Consider the following 19,687-nt stretch of genomic DNA (forward strand, 5'->3'; position numbering starts at 1 on the left):
CTCACACACACACTCTCACACACACACTCTCACACACACACTCTCACACACACACTCTCACACACACACTCTCACACACACACTCTCACACACACACTCTCACACACACACTCTCACACACACACTCTCACACACACACTCTCACACACACACTCTCACACACACACTCTCTACACCCACACACACACACTCTCACACACACACTCTCACACACACACTCTCACACACACACTCTCACACACACACTCTCACACACACACTCTCACACACACACTCTCACACACACACTCTCACACACACACTCACACACACACTCACACACACACTCACACACACACACACACACACACTCACACACACACACTCACACACACACTCTCTCATACACACTCTCTCATACACACTCTCACACACACACTCACACACACACACTCACACACACACTCTCACACACACACACTCACACACACACTCTCACACACACACACTCACACACACACTCTCTCATACACACTCTCTCACACACACACACACAGACGAAATCAGAATGGGGTGGTGAATCGGAGCCAGGGGGGGGGAAATCGGAGCCAGGGGTGGAAATCGGAACTAAGGGGGAGGGGGAATAGGAACGGGAGGGGGGAAAAATCAGAGCGGGGGGGGGGGAAATCAGAGCAGGGGGGGGGGAAATCGGAGCAGGGGGGGGGAAATCAGAGCAGGGGGGGGAATCAGAGCGGGGGGGGGGGGAAACCAAAAAACTTCCCACCCCCGAATACGTACAAAAAATTCCCCACCCCCCCAAATATATACAACCTCCCCCCAAATGCATACAAAAAAAACCACCTAATTTATATATATATAATATGCAATCTGCAATATGCAAAGCCGACGTTCCAGTTCAGAGTCATTGCACCTAAATGCGCTGGACTATCTACCCGAGTCATGGAACAAAAGATAAAAACGTTGTATTGCCGCCTGGTAGCCATGAGGTCTATCGATGATATTCCCCTTTTCTTGACCAGACTTCGGAACAGTCCTGAATGCAAGGACCATTCGTCAGGAAGGACGTTGTTGCAACAGAGAAAATCGGCATTGATGTTTGGAACTCCCTGAATGTAAATTGCCGATATGTTTGGTCCATTCTTCGCTGCCCATGATAGGATTCAGTTTACTTCTCTTCACATCTTGATACCTTTAGTGTCACCACCTTGCTCGTTTGTTTTGTGCTACAACTGAAAACTGGCTATAATGGACTCATCATCCATGAAGGCTGGCATGTGTCAGAATGACTAACCAAGCATGAGTGAACATGGGGCCTCCTTTGGAGAAATTGCTGAAATTCACCCACTAAGTGACCCCTTTGTCTGCCTTGATAGCTGTTGTTCCTTGTCCAAGGAAGTAGTTCTCCTATGCCAAGTTGATAATAAAAAATGTTTGTGGTGGGGTCAAGTTAATTTGTGCCTGAGGCAGAGCCTCTATGGATGCCGACATGAGGCCCAACCTCTTCATACAGGTCCTTATTAAAGATCACCTTTTGGGAACTTATGTTCTTGCATTCTCTGATTGACTTGCATCTTGGGCGAATAAAGATCTTCTCTTGAACTTAATCGAAGGGAAGACCTAGAAATTGAAGCCTTTGGAATGGTCTTAGTTTGCTCTTCTCCCAATTAAGAATCCATCCACACTCAGTTATAAACTGGGTAATTCCAATCTTCCAGATCGAGAATAACCGATAATGCCCTCTAATAAGTAAAGCTGTTGCAATGACCACTATGGACCTTGATGCTGAAGTCAAGCAAAAAGGGAGAGGTGAAGGCTTGATGTTTCCCTCTGAATTTTGGACTGCAAATCTCAGGACTCTATGATGAGAACTGCAGATTGGAATGTGGAGGTAGTCATCTTTCAGATCTAGTGATGCCATAAAATATCTTGGCTGTAAAACATTTTTGACCATCTTGACGGTCTCTATCTTGCAGTGCTTGCACTTTATGAATTTGTTTACTTCTTTTAAATCTAAGGCCACTCTGAAACCTCCAGGTGACTTTGGAAACAAAGAGGACAAAATCAGATCCTTTTAATCTCTCGAATTTGAGAACGCCTGAAATAGTGTTTGAGAAAAGTAATTGGTTTACTGCACCACTTGAGGTCACTTTTTTTAAGGGCAGGGACAACGTTGCTGAAAGAATAAATATTTCTGGACAACTGGATAGAAACTATCGAAAAACCTCTTTTTATAGTTCGTAGGACCCACTGGTCGCTCTCGTTATCTGATTTCAATGATGTGTCAGAAACCACAGCCTCTGCTATTCAGGGCAGCGGCTCTAGCAGTCAGCTAAACCAGCTGCTGGATATCTCCTCTGACAGCATATTTTTGAGCTCTACTGCTCACACCTGTTGCCAGGTGCTCCTTGGACACTCCCACTGGCTTCCTTTATAAGTTGACTTCCGGGTTGTCGGTTCAATGCGCTTTTGTCCTTGCATCCAGCGTTGCTATCAGAGCATATTACTATTCATCTGGCGTGCTTGCTGCACAATTTTCTGCTTGCTGTACTATGTTCCTGACCTCTGCATGTCCTGACCCTGGCCTGCCTGACTGCATTGTTGCTTTCCACCTGCTACCCTGCACCAACAATGTAATGCTTAGCCTGTCTTTATGGCCACACTCTTTGCTCCATCCCATTTTACCTGCTCTAGCCATCAAGATCCACTCCCTGCAGTTGAGCCCACCTTTATGGGTGCTTAACATGATGAGAAAAGTATTTCAGACTTCCTTCCTCTGGAATGTTGTCCCCATTCCCCAGGGGTATGGCATCAGAAATGTCTGGACTCAACAAATACTGGAGCCATATCTTGTCTTTGTTGCTCCTGCTCGAAGTTCTGCCTCAAAAGAATATCTAGACACCTTGCGTATCTATGCGCCATTTAAGCATTTCCAAAAAACCTAAATGCTGGTCTTCCAAAACAACGCTCCGATCTTGGGGCAGAAATTTACTTTTACCTCCAGAGATTTTCTCAATTCTGGTCTCAAAGATCGGAATCTGACAAAGAAAAGAATCAAAGTAAATGGAGAGTAAGGAAAGTCCACCAGCCAAGGTTTCAAACAGAATGTTCTATGGGCAATAACTGACAAAACCAAGGCTCGAGATGTGAGCCAAATGAAATGGGAGGGAAAATATCAATAGCAAGCTTCTTGGTGGGAAACATCTTCTGATTTGTACAAGTGTCCCTGCTAAAAGATCCTGTTCAGCTTGCCAGTCAGGATTTAAACACTTTGGAAATGCAGGCCAAAGCCAACATGAAACTGCACGCTGCTCTATAAGACCATCTCAATATCCTCTTCCATTGTTTCTTTACAATATGAGACATTTTCCGTATGGATAGTGGTCTTTCTTGCCAGATGAGAAACTGGAGCATCTACTTTAGGCAAGTTGTCTCATAGTTTAGTATCTTCCTGTTCAAAGAGATACATCTGTTTAAACTTTCTGGTACGAGTCAGCTTCTTGTCTGGATTGCCCCAATCTTTTCCGAATCATCTCTTTAATAGACGCATGCAGTGGGAAGCATCCTTACTTCTTTCTAGTGCCTAGAAACATTCTATCCTGTTTCTTTATGGTTACTTCCATGTCTTGTTTTTCCATGACATCTCACATTTCCATTATTAACTTTTCAATTTAATTTGGATTAAAACACAAATATTCTTCCTCGCACTCTCCTTCAGCTAAGGAAAAAGAACAATCCTCGCATTCTCCCCAATCACACTCCACAGAGGAATGATCCAGGAGTTCAGGCAGTGCATTGGACATCGATGGATCAGATTTATGTCACAAGCTTTGCAGACTGTTTAAAAGAATTAAATGTTCCTGGCAACGTAGATTTCAACAAAGACAAAATCGTAGGCTAAGACTTCTTTAAGGCAATCCTGACATGACGTTTTCCTATATTTATCAGGGAGTGGCACAAGCTTTTCTGGGTCTAAAGTCAGAAAATCCATCTAAACTTTTAACATCATGGATGTTTACATTAAAGAAATATTGATTAGAGGTTTCCAACTCTAGTCCTCAAGACCACCAACAGTCCAGGTTTTAAGGCTTTCCTCTGATTAGCACAGGTGGCCCGTCCATTTTGACGTAACCACCCGTGTTCAAGTGGGGGGTATACTTAAAACCTGCACTGTTCATGGTCCTTGAGGATTGGAGTTGGAAACCTCTAATCAATATTCCTCAATTGAAAATATCCATGATGTTATAAGCTCATAAGGACAAAGGAGGACATCCTAAAAATCCCTTCCTTACAATTGCCACCAAATTACCTTATAATTCATACTCACCGGCATCCTCCTCTGTCTACCAGGACTGTGTCTGACCGTCAGTTTCCATGCGCTGATGCCTGGAAAGCTTAGAAGAAACGCTGACCGGCATGGCAAGGAAAGTCCCCCCAAAGAAGACAGCAACAAACCAGTCAAAAACAGCCATACAGATCCACAGAGCAGCTCTCATTGTACCCAAAATGTCCAGGTTAAAGGGTCTGCACCACATTCCTATGCAAGTCACTAATATACGTATATAAACACACATATAGACACACACACACACCACTCAAACGTTGCGTACATCAACAGTACTGCCCACATAGAAGTATATATAGTGTTATAGTGGGATCTTGGAACACTGAGCCACTGATTGAGCCACCTATGCAGAAGCAGGGATATCCTTAAAACCTGACCTGGTGGTGGCCCTTGAGGACTGGAGTTGGCCTCCCCTGCAATAGATAGCCTACGTTAAACTACAAGTCCTGACACACAAAGGCCTTCCATCTTACTTATAGGACAAGGCGTAGCTCAGTGAGTAAAGACACCGACTGGCACCGAGTTTGAACCTGGTTCAATTCCCAATATCAGCAACTTGTGACCTTGGGCAAGTCATTTTATCTCCCTGTGCCTCAGGCACCAATAAATAAATAAAATTAAAAAAAAACACAGATTGTAAGCTCCACGGGACGTGTGTCTGCAAAATGTCTCTGTAAAGCGCTACATAAAAAAACTAGCAGCGCTACATAAACACAAATTTTATTTTTATTTTTTAAATTGGCAGGACAGAAAAACCACTGACCAGGAAGACACAGAAGGATCCTTTCTAGATTTACCTCTGAAGGTCAAGCCTTCCTAGAGAGGGGAGCTGCATTCCCACAGGTGTGTGCTGCTGGGGAGAAAGATCACCAAGAATTAGCCGGTGTCATACTGTATATAGACAGAGAGCTGCTGTGCTAATTAATGTCACATATAGGAGGGGAATAAAAAAAGAAATCTGCAAACAAGTGGGACTATGCTTCAATTTGCAAAACCAAAGGCTTATGTGGTCATTCACTACATTGCTGTAGTCATTAGCACTAGTGAACTGCTACTGTCATGAAGAGGCAGAGGCCCCAGCATGGGGTCGTAGGCTCCTTAAGGGTTGCGACGTCCAAATTAGCGTGAGCTGGGGGGTCGGCTAACCTCGGAGTGGGGAAAGCTGCTTGTCCCCTCCCATGCAGGGGGAGGGGGGAGAGGGTATAAAGAGTGGGTCCTCAGGGGAGAGAGACAGATCTAACGGAATTTTTACACCTGGCTTCTCCATTTTGGCTTTATTTTTGTTCAATAAATCATGACAGGGTATAATATGTCATGTGCTGTTGTTCATCTGAGGTTGTATTTACCTAATTTTAAGACCTGCTAAGGAACAGATGATTGTTATTATGTTCTGATTTGTAAAACCATATCATTCAAAGCGGATGTACTGTACTTTCTTTTTCACATAACTGTAAGTGTCTTCAAAGCAGTGAAATCACCAGTGGATTGCTCTTTCTCCAAGAGAACGCTGGAATAAAAACAGATACAAGGCAAGAGTTCTAAACTAGAACTACTAGGAAACCTAGTATATCCAAACGCGCCAACTGGAAAAATGGGAGATACAGAGTCCAGCGCGCTCTGCCTTGTAGCTCGCAATGGGAAGCCAAGGCGGGATCCGCTGCTCTACAGCAAAAAAAAACCTAAAAGCTAGAGGTCAGAGAACATTCACATCTAGGTGAAAATACAGCGACTAAAATCCAGAGGTAGCCAACTCCAGTCCTCTAGAGTAGTCAAAGACTAAACCCCTGATTCAGCCACCTGCGCTGAAGCAGGGATATCCTTAAAACCTTCCTGTTGGTAGCCCTTGAGGATGGGAGTTGGCCACCCATGATCTAAACCGATCAGGTTTATCATTAAAAAAAAATATGGATTCTGTTTTTTTTTTCCCCCAGGCAGATAATGGTAGAGTAGATATGAACATTCAGAAATGATGATGATAATAATTAGACACGCTTGTGGACTAGTGCGGTATGATACTGTATAATTACTTCTCTAATTTTTTTTTTATAGATAAAGCAGCGGCATGCACCAGTGCTCAAGAACTGGAGTGACGAGTAGCAAATTTACCCAAGGTTACCTGATGCGGTAATAATGCACGAGACATTACTCTATCTTCGTTTATACTGAATTCATTTGGACGAATGTTGTACGAATGTGAGAGAGACCATGAAAACCGTGGAACATAATAAACCCAAGATAATAAAAAAAAAGTGAGTGCGGACATTGCATTTCAAATATCACCCTGTCCTGATACACTTCCCATAGTGGGAGGATGCTGCGCGGAGTCCCAACTGCTACATAGAACACATGACACGCGGGTTCACAGTAGACAAAAATGTTTTTCGAATTGTGGTAAGCCTAGTTAGTGTGCGCATTGAGCAGACAGAAGATAAGTGACTTCTACCTGCCACTGAGAGCGTGCTGCCTTTGCAATGCTAGGGTATGTTCAGGGATTGCAGAGGGATTTGGGGGATGGGAGAGGAAGTTCTGTGCAGACAACTGTTGGGAGAGACTGCAGGAAATAACATGTACAGAGGGGTTAATTGTGCAGCCTAACAAGCAAGCGTGGGATACTAATGTGGTCAGATGAGCTCACCGTTTGCTGACTTGCGTAGATGAATTTGCAGAAGGATCCAGTCCCCAGTCCACCTCTAGTCCAACTACAGTCACAACATATTCACCTAAAGATTGTCCCTTTAGGATGCGCACATACGTAAGGTGATACGCTACCCTGCTGGGTTTCCCTTGACTGCTTTTAAATCTATACATCTAAACAGCCACATGACCTCCCCCCCAATAAATCAGCCTGTTACAGGCTGAACAATTAACAGATCACATTTGCTAACCCTAGCATACCAGAGATTACAAATACAGTCAGGCCCCTTCAAGAGAATGTGTCTTCTGCAATAGCACCACTTAGTAAATATGGGCCTAGGGACGGTTTCTCACTGCCTTGTTTAGTGATAACGTTTTCCTAAAAATACAGCATCTGTGTTTTGTACACTAATCAGGTCTTTATTACTGCTTGGGTATTGCTAGCATGACAATAACTCCTTAAGAAAATTTAGATCAGACCAGCACTCATAAATATATAAAAACTTATATATGTCATATTAATATATCAAAACTTGCTGCCTCAGAAGATGAATTTTTTTTTTATTTATTCCAAAAAAAGTAAATCTACAAAAATCAACAATCAAGGCACGGAAGCCCCGAAATACTGGTGTCGCTTTGGGGATCCATCTGGTGACTAAGTATCTTTTATATTAAACTTGCCAGTAGACTTTTTGTGAAGTTATTTGCCTTGTTTATTTATTTGCCTTGTTTATATTGATTTTTGTACATTTACTTTTTTTGGAATAAATGAATTTTTTCAATGAATGAGATGAACATGTTTTGATATTTGATGGAGTGCTGGTCTGATGTACATGTTTCTATGTATGTACATTGTACCTGATGATCAAGCTACTGAACCAGAGTGCCAGTTAAAATTATTAGCACAGGGTCAGTGCAAGTTCTGTTTTTTGTGTTAAATAACGCCACCCACGCATTGTTATTGTCCAAGTCTTCTAAGGCAGCGGTGCGCATACTGGAGGGCGCGAGACTGACGGCGGTGGGAGCGCGGGGTTTACAGAGGCCCCACGCGCTTAGCGAAGGCACTTAAATTAAGTGCCAGGGAAGCAGCGAAGGCCTCTATAGACCTCACTTACCTAGGCTCTGGCGGCTTCTTAGACGCGTCGCCATGACACCGACGCCAAGGTAAGTAAGGGGGGGGGGTCTCGGAGAGAGGGGAACTGCCGGCAGGGGGGCGCAGAGAAATAAGTTTGCCCTCCCCTGTTCGGTGCATCCGACTTGCACACTATAAATCAGCAGGAAAGAACACTGCTGCATTTTGCTTTAGAAATACTCTGCATTCTAACTCTCAATAGTTACAGGGAGAACGCTCTTGGAAGCTGCAAGCTGTAGATATGCGGCAGTACTGTACTGTATGTTCCACTGGCCCTTAGCCAAACAAATAACAGACGGTGTCAAATAATGTTGGTGGTCTGAATAAATCCTGAGCACACAATGTAATAATGCAACAAGCTTATATTGTATGATTACATAATAAAAAATAAAGAAAATCCAACGTTTCGGTCCAATCGGACCTGCATCATACCGAACGTTGTATGTGCTGGTGGTTGATTAGCCAGGTTTAAAGCTTGCGGCGCCGGCCAACAGGAAGCACAGGCCGTGGCAGTTTCCTATTGGTTCCCGTGCCGCGGAACATTTAAACCTCCATATTCTTCATCCAGCCAGGGATGCTACCAACATAACCTATGGGGAGCTGGGTATCGCAGGACCCCCTGCTTCATACCTAGACGGGGAACACCACACTGCAGGCGGAACCACATCTTTAACACAGACAAACAGTACAGAGAGGGACAAAATCTAGGCACCAGAATTTCAATTTTAGGACCAACCCAAGCCTGCATTATTCATACAAATGGTGCACTTTTGGGGACTTGCTTTGTGTTTTTGTTCTTGGTGTTGAAGACTGTGTACATGTTTTGTAGGACTTAAAGCTGCAGTTCAGGCTTTTTTTTATTTATTTATTTTTTTACTTCAATAGTTTCATGTGGGCAATCTCTAATTACCTAAGGAACTGCATAGCTGCCTGTAAATTCGTTCTCCGTCTATTGATCGGCAAAGTTTGGCGACATCTTTAAATATGGGGAATGTAAATCGTTGCTATAGGAACAAGTATGCTTGTTAAAATAGAATACAAGAAAATTGGTCTTTCAAAGTTGTTGTTTTTTAAGCAGAAAATGCTAAAAGTATTTTTTCTTACTACAGAACTGATTTATTTAAAAAAAAAACACACATGCAGGATATTCCATGAACTGCAGCTTTAACAATCCGACTTTTTTGTTATTGCTATAATTGCTACTTCTTTTTTATTATTATTATTATTAAACCGGTAATTAAAACTAGAAACAAACAGAAGTTAAATGAAACGGATACAATTCCCTATCCCTGAATTATAAAGAACATAAAATTACGTTCTGTTTACATTTTGCACTACAGTACGTCACTGTTGGAGCGGAGACTACATCTGGACAATGCTCTGAATAAAAGCGTAGCTCTGGTTGAAATGACATGCAATTACAAAACATTATTTTGACAGGAGGGGTTGGTAATTGCTAAAAGAATTAATATCTGGCCCATTCTGTAACCGCAGAAATAAAGACCAGAATGAATAGGGAACCCCCCCGAAGCTGTAAAATAAAAGTAGCACTTCCCTGTGGTGTTACAGTATAGTGGATTATTTTATTTACATACATCCTACAAATTACAATGGCAAATGACATGCATTTATTTCCAGCACTATGCTGGCTGCTAATATTAAAGTTTAACTTTCCTACACTAACAAACACAACTGGGTATCCTTGAAATGCTTTTATATTTTTTTATAATACAGCGTATTACAATATAACACCCATAAAAAGTAAGAGGCATAAAGAAAGAAAGAGAGACTTGTTGTTTTTTTATAACAAGCTTTAGAAAGTTCCCTTTCTTGAAATCAACTGTAATCAATAAAAACCCAGATTCAAGGGCTGTCACCCAGGAGAGACCTCTTTGGATGATAAGGTCACTGGAGCTGTCAGTGGAACATTTTTTGCAAAGACATCACATTAAGCACCGCCCTAACCTCCCAGTATGTATGCTTAAAAAGAGCTCTCCAGCGACAGAGAACAGCACTGAAGAGACAAAGAAGACCATGTTTGACTGGCTTTTATCAAGAGATTTGTTTTGATCCACCGGGGCACGTCTCCAAATAAATAGTGTTTCTACCAAAATATAGATTCTAACTGGGACGTGTTCTTCGTCAAGTACTACAATATTGTAAAATACAATGTATTCAAATGGCATTGATCAGATTTACCCTGGAAGATTTATCCCAACAGATTTCCAGGCGCTGGTTCTGCGCACGATGCTTGTCAGACATACAGTATCACAGGTTCATGACTAATTATACTTCTTTATATACAGGCATACCCCGCATTAACGTACGCAATGGGTCCAGAGCATGTATGTAAAGCGAAAATGTACTTAAAGTGAATCACTACCTTTTGTCCACTTATCGGTGCTTCAGTACAGGTAGGGAGCCGGTATTGCTGTTCAGGACGTGCTGACAGGCGCATGCGTGAGCTGCCGTTTGCCTATTGGGCGAGGGGAATCAGCGCGTCACTACTACGGTGGTCTGTAGGGCAGAATAAGTGTCTGTACTCGCGAAGCGAGCGTACGGACACAGGGGTATGGGGCTACTGAAAATATGTCCTTACTTGCGAGTGTACTTAAAGTGAGTGTCCTTAAACCGGGGTATGCCTGTACTGTCTTTGGCCATTGTCAAATGCCTCTAACTTACAATTCATGTGCAATTTTGAAGCAATCACAACTAAATTGATTGCATTTTACATTGAGTTATATACTAACAGTATATGATAAAACATTATATAGTCGCTCTTCCACGATAGCCGCACCCTAACTCTTCACCCACTCTACCCAATCCCAGACCTCTTTCCCTCCCTCTATGTACTGTACACACAACCCCCCACCTCTCTCCCCCAACTATTCACTGAAAAAGCTTAGAAGCAACCTACATATTTTCTATGTGAAGAAGTCGTAAAACATCCCAAAAGTGTAATTTAATGCTAAAATGTTTATTAAATGGCTCAAAAAATAACATTAAATACTGTATATAAAAACAATATCTAAAAATATGTGCTTGGTTGGTATGCTTAGTCCAAAGTTAGCTGCATGATCAAGAGCACAATAAAATTAACTAAAAAAAATGCTGTGCCAACGATTATATTTCACATAGTATTTTATCCCCAATGCAAGACTTAAAATTGGGAAATATGGGGATGTGGTTTGCAATTTAAGGATAAACCTCAAGCGACCAATAACATTCCCCTTCTTAAAATGTGCATTTAACTTCATGGTCAATTTGATAAAAAGAAATGTGTCCCCTCGTGATTAACATGCATTAATAAAAAGAGTTGTCATTTCAGGACAACCCTGATTGAAAATGAATACACTGCAATACACTACAACCAGCTACAGAGGCTTTTATTTAAAAGAGCCAACCTGCCCCAATGACACTCATACTTTGCTGGCTAAACAAACACTGTTAGCTACAACGCCGATAACCAGTCAAACTTCCTATGCTCATAACTCCCGTTTACAGGTGTTATACTTGCTGGCACTAATTATATATATAGTAAATTGCAGCAACCAGCACTCACGTATCCAAAATATCCAGATGCTAATCCCATAGATAATAAATAGAGATGATATTACCAGATTGAGGTCCAGTAATTAGGAGACAGCACACTAGGAGTATATTCAAATGCAGTATGTATTGAAGAAAATACAGGCACTTCACTTGGTTGAAGTGCCTGTATTTTCTTCAATACATACTGCATTTGAATATACTCCTAGTGTGCTGTCTCCTAATTACTGGACCTCAATCTGGTAATCCCCCCCTCTCTCTCCCCCCCTCTCTCTCCCTCCCTCTCTCTCTCCCCCCCCTCTCTCTCTCCCCCCCTCTCTCTCTCCCCCCCCCTCTCTCTCTCCCCCCCCTCTCTCTCTCCCCCCCTCTCTCTCCCCCCCTCTCTCTCTCTCTATATATATATATTTGAAAGTGTAAACTTTTGAAATCAATCATTTTATGAAACTTTGCAGACATTTATATTGAAAAAGCGGCTTTGTACTTTTGACTTATTGCTAAAATATTTGAAGTTAAAACAAAGGTTTTTCTGGCCACTCTGACAATACAACCCTGCATTAAACATAGCTGGGACAAGAACCATTCATACCCTGTGACGTACAGATGTACTGTAGCCAGCATCGGTTATTCGCAGTGCCAGGGAAACCCGCGTTCCGGATCCCGCGGCTTCCCCTGGCCGTGAGAAACGTTTTGCTTTTCTTTCCGCGGCTTCGGGGACAGCAAGTCTGGCTGCATCTGTATCTTTCATTTCACATGATAAGACCCGGGCCATAGAGGTGTGGGAGAGCGGGGGCGCGCTAACGCTGAGGCTCGCCTGCTTCAGTCAGCGCGATTGCACGGACTTGCTGAGAAACAGCTTGGCGCTCGGCTGAAAACTCCAAAGCCTGAGCACGCCTGCGGACGCTCGCGTGAGCCCCCTCTCAAGGCATCCTCATTGAGGATGCAGGGGCTCATTATAGTCCTGGCTACAGCGACGGCGGGCAAAGTAACTCAATGTAGTCCGTAGCGACCGCCCATAGTGGGCGTGACGGCGACGTGTGACATCACAGCGACCAAAATCGCTGTTAAAAGATTTTGAGATTTCCAGAGACAGCAGCCCCACGTGGCTGGCAGCAGCCAATCACAAGGCTCCTTGCCTCCCACAACATCGCACACCAGAGTGCAACTTTCGCTATAGCGACGTGTGACGTCACGGGTCGCATCGCCAGTACTATAACCGTAACCCTAAGCCAGTTCTCCTGCTTTGGTGTAAGACTCAATACTACCGCATTCTGTAGCCAAAGTTTCTCCCATTCACTCTCTGATAGGACTGGAAGCAGGAGCACTATGTTCCCTGGAGTTATTCATGGAAAACACACACGTGACATAGTTTCTCTCCCCCCTGTAATGTTTAAATAGTGTTTTTAGATGTCTAAAACGATGAAGATATTGGCCAACATCAAGGAAAACTGAAGCCAGAACAAGTTAGACTATGGTGGTGCTCTGAGTGTGGGAAAAGGCAATGGTGAGAAATAGAGTGGGCGCCTCAGCCAATCTATTGAATGGCAGAATCCGACATGTTTTTATGCCTGGGCATTTCAATGAACATATTCCATTGAATATGAGATATGTAGCAGTTTCTTGTATTCGATTTTTGCTGGTTCCATGTGGACTATGTCAGGGATTCTCCACTCAAAGTAACTGCCTTTTGCTTTCTCTCTGCTATGAAAGATATCATAATAGATTCAGTAAAAAAAACGCACATGCTCGATTATCTAAAAAGCAATAGTACAAGAAAAATGCAGCTGTTATTGCAGCGCTCCAACCACTGAGCACACATTATTTACATTACAGGTAGTCCTCGTTATCCAACGTTTCACTTTACAACTAATGGCACATCCAACCCAACCCTACGGGCCGTTTTCCGACGCCTGAATGCGTTATCCAACGCTCACCGCCACTGATTAACATGGGACTCACTTTACAACGGTTTCACTATCCAACGCTACTTCCAGAACGGATTCCGTTGGATAACCGAGGACTGCCTGTACTTGCATTTATTTTCACCCAATGCCTTAATCCTATTTTGAAACATTTATTCAAATTCATTAAAATGCCTTTAAATTACCATTTAATGTGGTAGTTATGCACTATAGGGTTTTTTGACTAAGTGATGCTATAAAAAAACTCGTTTTGTAGCCCATTGCTTGAGGTAGGAGGTGCGGATAATTGTGGTGAAGAAAGGGTCCAATGTTTGTCAAGGATGGCAATAGCAAAATGGGGTTATTTAGGCTACGACCCATTTAATATCTTTGGAGAGAATTTACAAAGTCTTTAAGAATTAAAAAAATACACTAAAAAGAGCTGGCTTGCTCTACACTGACCTACAGCTAATTACGGACACCAGCAATCTACAGATAATTAAAGCAGTGATTTTCAACCTTGTTTTGGTTAAGAAACCCTACAATTATAGCGTCTGACATCAGGTGCATCGTAAGAAACCCCAATCCTCTCTAATAGTGTGTCTGAGATCAGATGCATTGTAAGGATCCCATCCCTCTCTAATAGCACGTCTGAGATCAGATGCATTGTAAGGTTCCCATCCCTCTCTAATAGCGTGTCTGAGATCAGATGCATTGTAAGGATCCCATCCCTCTCTAATAGCACGTCTGAGATCAGATGCATTGTAAGGTTCCCATCCCTCTCTAATAGCGTGTCTGAGATCAGATGCATTGTAAGGATCCCATCCCTCTCTAATAGCGCGTCTGAGATCAGATGCATTGTAAGGATCCCATCCCTCTCTAATAGCGCGTCTGAGATCAGATGCATTGTAAGGAACCCCAACCCCTCTAATAGCGCGTCTGAGATCAGATGCATTGTAAGGAACCCCAACCCTCTCTAATAGCGCGTCTGAGATCAGATGCATTGTAAGGAACCCCAACCCCTCTAATAGCGCGTCTGAGATCAGATGCATTGTAAGGAACCCCAACCCCTCTAATAGCGCGTCTGAGATCAGATGCATTGTAAGGAACCCCAACCCCTCTAATAGCGCGTCTGAGATTAGATGCATTGTAAATTCTTCAATATTGGGTACAGTTTTCAATTGATCTGAAAATTGCACGGAAGTCTTTAGGGATGCCCGGGGAACCCAAGGGTTCTTGGGAACACCGGTTGAAAATCACTGCATTAAAGAATAAGTTAACCATGTTTGAGCATCAAAACATATTTGTCTTCAATATCCATTCACCTACTGTACGGTAGTCAAACCCTCAGATGTGTTCAAAAGATAAAATGTACCCAATCATCTCACCCCGAATATCCCACGAGTTCTTATTTAGTACAAACCGTTTTGCTCAGTTCTATTTTATTTCTATTTCTTTTAAACTCTTTGCAAAAAAAGAGAACTAACATGAAGCTAAGCCTTACAGAAAAACGCACTTTCACATCCCACTGGCTAGGAAAAATAGCAGCCTTCAAGTGAACAGCTCAGTGAATCACAGAGTAATCAAGCAGTGAGTGGAAAATGCCAAATCTACAAAAAGGTCAACTGATAAACAATGTGGCCATCGCCAAGCAGTCTTTACAGAACCAATGTACAATGACCACAGTACATGTTAGAAACCTTGCAGCCACTGGAAACCTCGAGACAAAGAGTCATCATGTAACAAGGGAACCTGAAAACTCTACCAGATCGCTCATTTCCAGAGCAAAAATAGGGCCAAATAAATGACCCTATTTTCCCCAATTAAAAAAAAAACATTTAGTTGATGTTGTGTCAAAACGGGGTATGTTTTTCTGGGATGTGTCGCAATGCTTTGAGGAATAAAGGTTCCTTTTGGGTATTGGGATATATACACACCAATTGTTTTAGTTTGCAAAAATAATGGGATTTTTGTTTAAAGTCAGGCTATATGCTGTGCATACGGATGAGGTGCTAAACGCACGTCCTCAAGACCCCCCAGAAACAGGACAGGTTTCAACGATAGCCCAGCTTAAGCACTCAATCAAAGGCTGAGACTCTGATTGAGCCCCCTGTGCTGAAGCAGGAATATACTGAAATCTGACCTGTTGGTGGAGAGGGGGGGGGACTAGAGGACTGGAATTGAGCACCCCTGCATTATGGAATATAACAATCCAAATTGTGGATAGGTAACCCTCATCACTTATCAAATAAAATGCCATTTTTATAACCTTAAGATACAACTTTCACTGTTATTACAATATCAACATTAAATCCTTTTGGTGTAGCTAATTTCCGCACAAAGGAAGAGGGTGACTGGCTGCGTGAAATACTGTATTCTGTCGCATACAACTTTCCTGTTTAACTACTGTACCCCGATTAAAACCGGGAGGTGTCTATATACAAGTTATATCTTCTCCCCTAACTGAGGGATCCTGAGATTAGTTATTTTGAATTATTATAAGAGCTTAACCAAATGGCATGGGGAATATCATCTACTGTTAAAGAATGTTATATGTAAAACAGAAAAAGCAGGCCGTGATATCGAAGCATTCTTTCCCCAGCTCCATGCCCACCAGTTTTACGTGAGGCAATGAGGGCTATAAATTAAAGTATAAAATCTAAGCTTCTCATCACTTGCAGGTGACCGCAGAAAGATGGACTTCATAAGTTGTGTGTCCGCGTTTAGAAATAGGAGCAGTCAGAGACGGCAAAGTTAGAGCCATGGGGGTTACAGCAGGGGGCAGGTCCCAGAGGAGGTTCCCATGTTGGACAAACCTTATATAAATGTCCTGAACTGTGAATAACGGAATTTCATCTCATACACTTCAAATGGAATAGGGAAGTGGCTAATCTTTGTTTAGGAGAAGGATGAAACTGTATGCAACAGTGTCCACTCGCCACGGCGGGTCACAGTCACTTCTAGGTGGTGGATGCGGACACGGGAGATTGAATTCTGTCGTTTTAACGCACTGACATTTTGTTCTTTGCTGCTACCTCAATGTAATAAACCCACAACACTGACTGACGTGCTACTCTCCGATATACTGCGAGGAGGAAAACAGGAGCAGTACGAGGAGAATAAAAATGTACGAAAAGAAAAAGAAGGTATTTTTTGAGGGGAGCAGCGTAATGCATCACATGCAGTCACAGCGTAATGCATCACATGCAGTCACAGCGTAATGCATCACATGCAGTCACAGCGTAATGCATCACATGCAGTCACAGCGTAATGCATCACATGCAGTCACAGCGTAATGCATCGCACGCAGTCACAGCGTAATGCATCCCATGCAGTCACAGCGTAATGCATCGCACGCAGTCACAGCGTAATGCATCGCACGCAGTCACAGTGTAATGCATCGCACGCAGTCACAGAGTAATGCATCACATGCAGTTACAGCGTAATGCATCACATGCAGTCACAGCGTAATGCATCACATGCAGTCACAGCGTAATGCATCACATGCAGTCACAGCGTAATGCATCACATGCAGTCACAGCGTAATGCAACACATGCAGTCACAGCGTAATGCATCACATGCAGTCACAGCGTAATGCAACACATGCAGTCACAGCGTAATGCATCGCACGCAGTCACAGCAGTCACAGCGTAATGCAACACATGCAGTCACAGCGTAATGCATCACATGCAGTCACAGCGTAATGCATCGCATGCAGTCACAGCGTAATGCATCACATGCAGTCACAGCGTAATGCATCGCACGCAGTCACAGCGTAATGCATCACATGCAGTCACAGCGTAATGCATCGCACGCAGTCACAGCGTAATGCATCACACGCAGTCACAGCGTAATGCATCGCACGCAGTCACAGCGTAATGCATCGCACGCAGTCACAGCGTAATGCATCACATGCAGTCACAGCGTAATGCATCACACGCAGTCACAGCGTAATGCATCGCACGCAGTCACAGCGTAATGCATCGCACGCAGTCACAGCGTAATGCATCGCACGCAGTCACAGCGTAATGCATCACATGCAGTCACAGCGTAATGCATCACATGCAGTCAAAGCGTAATGCATCACAAGCAGTCACAGTGTAATGCATCGCACGCAGTCACAGCGTAATGCATCACATGCAGTCACAGCGTAATGCATCACACGCAGTCACAGCGTAATGCAACACATGCAGTCACAGCGTAATGCATCGCACGCAGTCACAGCGTAATGCATCGCACGCAGTCACAGCGTAATGCATCGCACGCAGTCACAGCGTAATGCATCGCACGCAGTCACAGCGTAATGCATCGCACGCAGTCACAGCGTAATGCAACACATGCAGTTACAGCGTAATGCATCACATGCAGTCACAGCGTAATGCATCGCACGCAGTCACAGCGTAATGCATCGCACGCAGTCACAGCGTAATGCAACACATGCAGTCACAGCGTAATGCATCGCACGCAGTCACAGCGTAATGCATCGCACGCAGTCACAGAGTAATGCATCGCACGCAGTCACAGAGTAATGCATCGCACGCAGTCACAGCGTAATGCATCGCACGCAGTCACAGCGTAATGCATCGCACGCAGTCACAGCGTAATGCATCGCACGCAGTCACAGCGTAATGCATCGCACGCAGTCACAGCGTAATGCAACACATGCAGTCACAGCGTAATGCATCGCACGCAGTCACAGCGTAATGCATCGCACGCAGTCACTGAGTAATGCATCGCACGCAGTCACAGAGTAATGCATCGCACGCAGTCACAGAGTAATGCATCGCACGCAGTCACAGCGTAATGCATCACGTGCAGTCCCAGCGTAATGCATCGCACGCAGTCACAGCGTAATGCATCACATGCAGTCACAGCGTAATGCATCGCACGCAGTCACAGCGTAATGCATCGCACGCAGTCACAGCGTAATGCATCACACGCAGTCACAGCGTAATGCATCACATGCAGTCACAGCGTAATGCATCACATGCAGTCACAGCGTAATGCATCACATGCAGTCACAGCGTAATGCATCACATGCAGTCACAGCGTAATGCATCACACGCAGTCACAGCGTAATGCATCGCACGCAGTCACACACAGTTATTGAAACATACAGATTTAGACACAATGTATTGACTGTGCTATTTGGTGCGTTTCCATTCACGCTTCTGTGCAAGTTACCGAGAAACCACAAGCATAAACTTAAAAGAAAACTAATTACCAACAATATTTTATTTCTCTCTTTATACCTGCAAGCTAACAATTTTCTACAGAATAATCATTGATAATTCAACTCCTTCAGCATTGGCTGCGGGTCCTTGGGAATGTGTGTACAGGTTTTATTTCTCTGCATTTAATAAAAGAAAGTTATGCATCATGAGTTTTGAAACCCTTGTATCTGTTCAATGTTTGCTGTACTCCACTTTCAGCAACAACCAGCTCCACCAGTCACCTGCGACCTCCTCACTCCTACAGTGATACTATGAGACGGATTCATTACGCTTTGGTACAGCAGATGTTGGCATTTGCACCTTATCTTATAATCAAGATATCATTTCCCTAAATCAGTGCTGAAAGTATTAAGCACAGGTCAGGGACAGGGTTATTAAACCACACATTTCCAATTCCCTCCAATATTATTACTGGTCTCGTTTTGCAGCCGCATTACTTTTCAAAGCAGGACAGAAAACATAGGGAGCATATTGTAATAATTGGAGCCATTATAACCACATTTATGCATTGCACCAACACGTTGGGGAGGTCAAATGCCAAGGTCACGGCGAGGCAGGTTATATACTTATGTGAACAAGAGCAGCCAGATGTGGAGCTATGTGAAGATGGAAACTAAACATCAAATGACTGGCTGGATGTGTTCTCTCTCAACAACATTGAGCAGGTTTCATTTTTCCTTGAGGGGATATTATTCAGGCTACAATCAACATGGTTGATTCAATATTTCAGTACTGGGGATAACAGCAAATACAACAGAGTTTTAGACACTTACAGAGACTAGTGGAGACCAATGGGCACTTAAATGGTACGGACATTATAGAACTGTACATTAGCTGCATTTGTATCTCACCACGCACAGGACAGTCGTCAAATAAATACACAACACACATAACGAT

At 43.4% G+C, this 19,687-nt stretch overlaps 1 protein-coding gene and 1 long non-coding RNA gene across 3 annotated transcripts in view; one reads left to right on the forward strand and one right to left on the reverse strand.

Moving 5' to 3' along the window:
- The window catches only part of LOC142463344 (uncharacterized), a 25,266-nt gene extending 18,698 nt beyond the window's left edge, over window positions 1-6,568 (forward strand). Inside the window, exons 3-4 of the long non-coding RNA XR_012787419.1 lie at window positions 5,088-5,187; window positions 6,392-6,568. This is a non-coding gene — a long non-coding RNA (uncharacterized LOC142463344). The remainder of the gene's footprint in view (window positions 1-5,087; window positions 5,188-6,391) is intronic.
- The window catches only part of SDK1 (sidekick cell adhesion molecule 1), a 489,999-nt gene that overhangs the window by 417,532 nt on the left and 52,780 nt on the right, over window positions 1-19,687 (reverse strand). The gene's annotated exons all lie outside the window — the stretch shown is intronic.

This window comes from Ascaphus truei, chromosome 11, assembly GCF_040206685.1.
Source record: "Ascaphus truei isolate aAscTru1 chromosome 11, aAscTru1.hap1, whole genome shotgun sequence".
Taxonomy (NCBI): domain Eukaryota; kingdom Metazoa; phylum Chordata; class Amphibia; order Anura; family Ascaphidae; genus Ascaphus; species Ascaphus truei.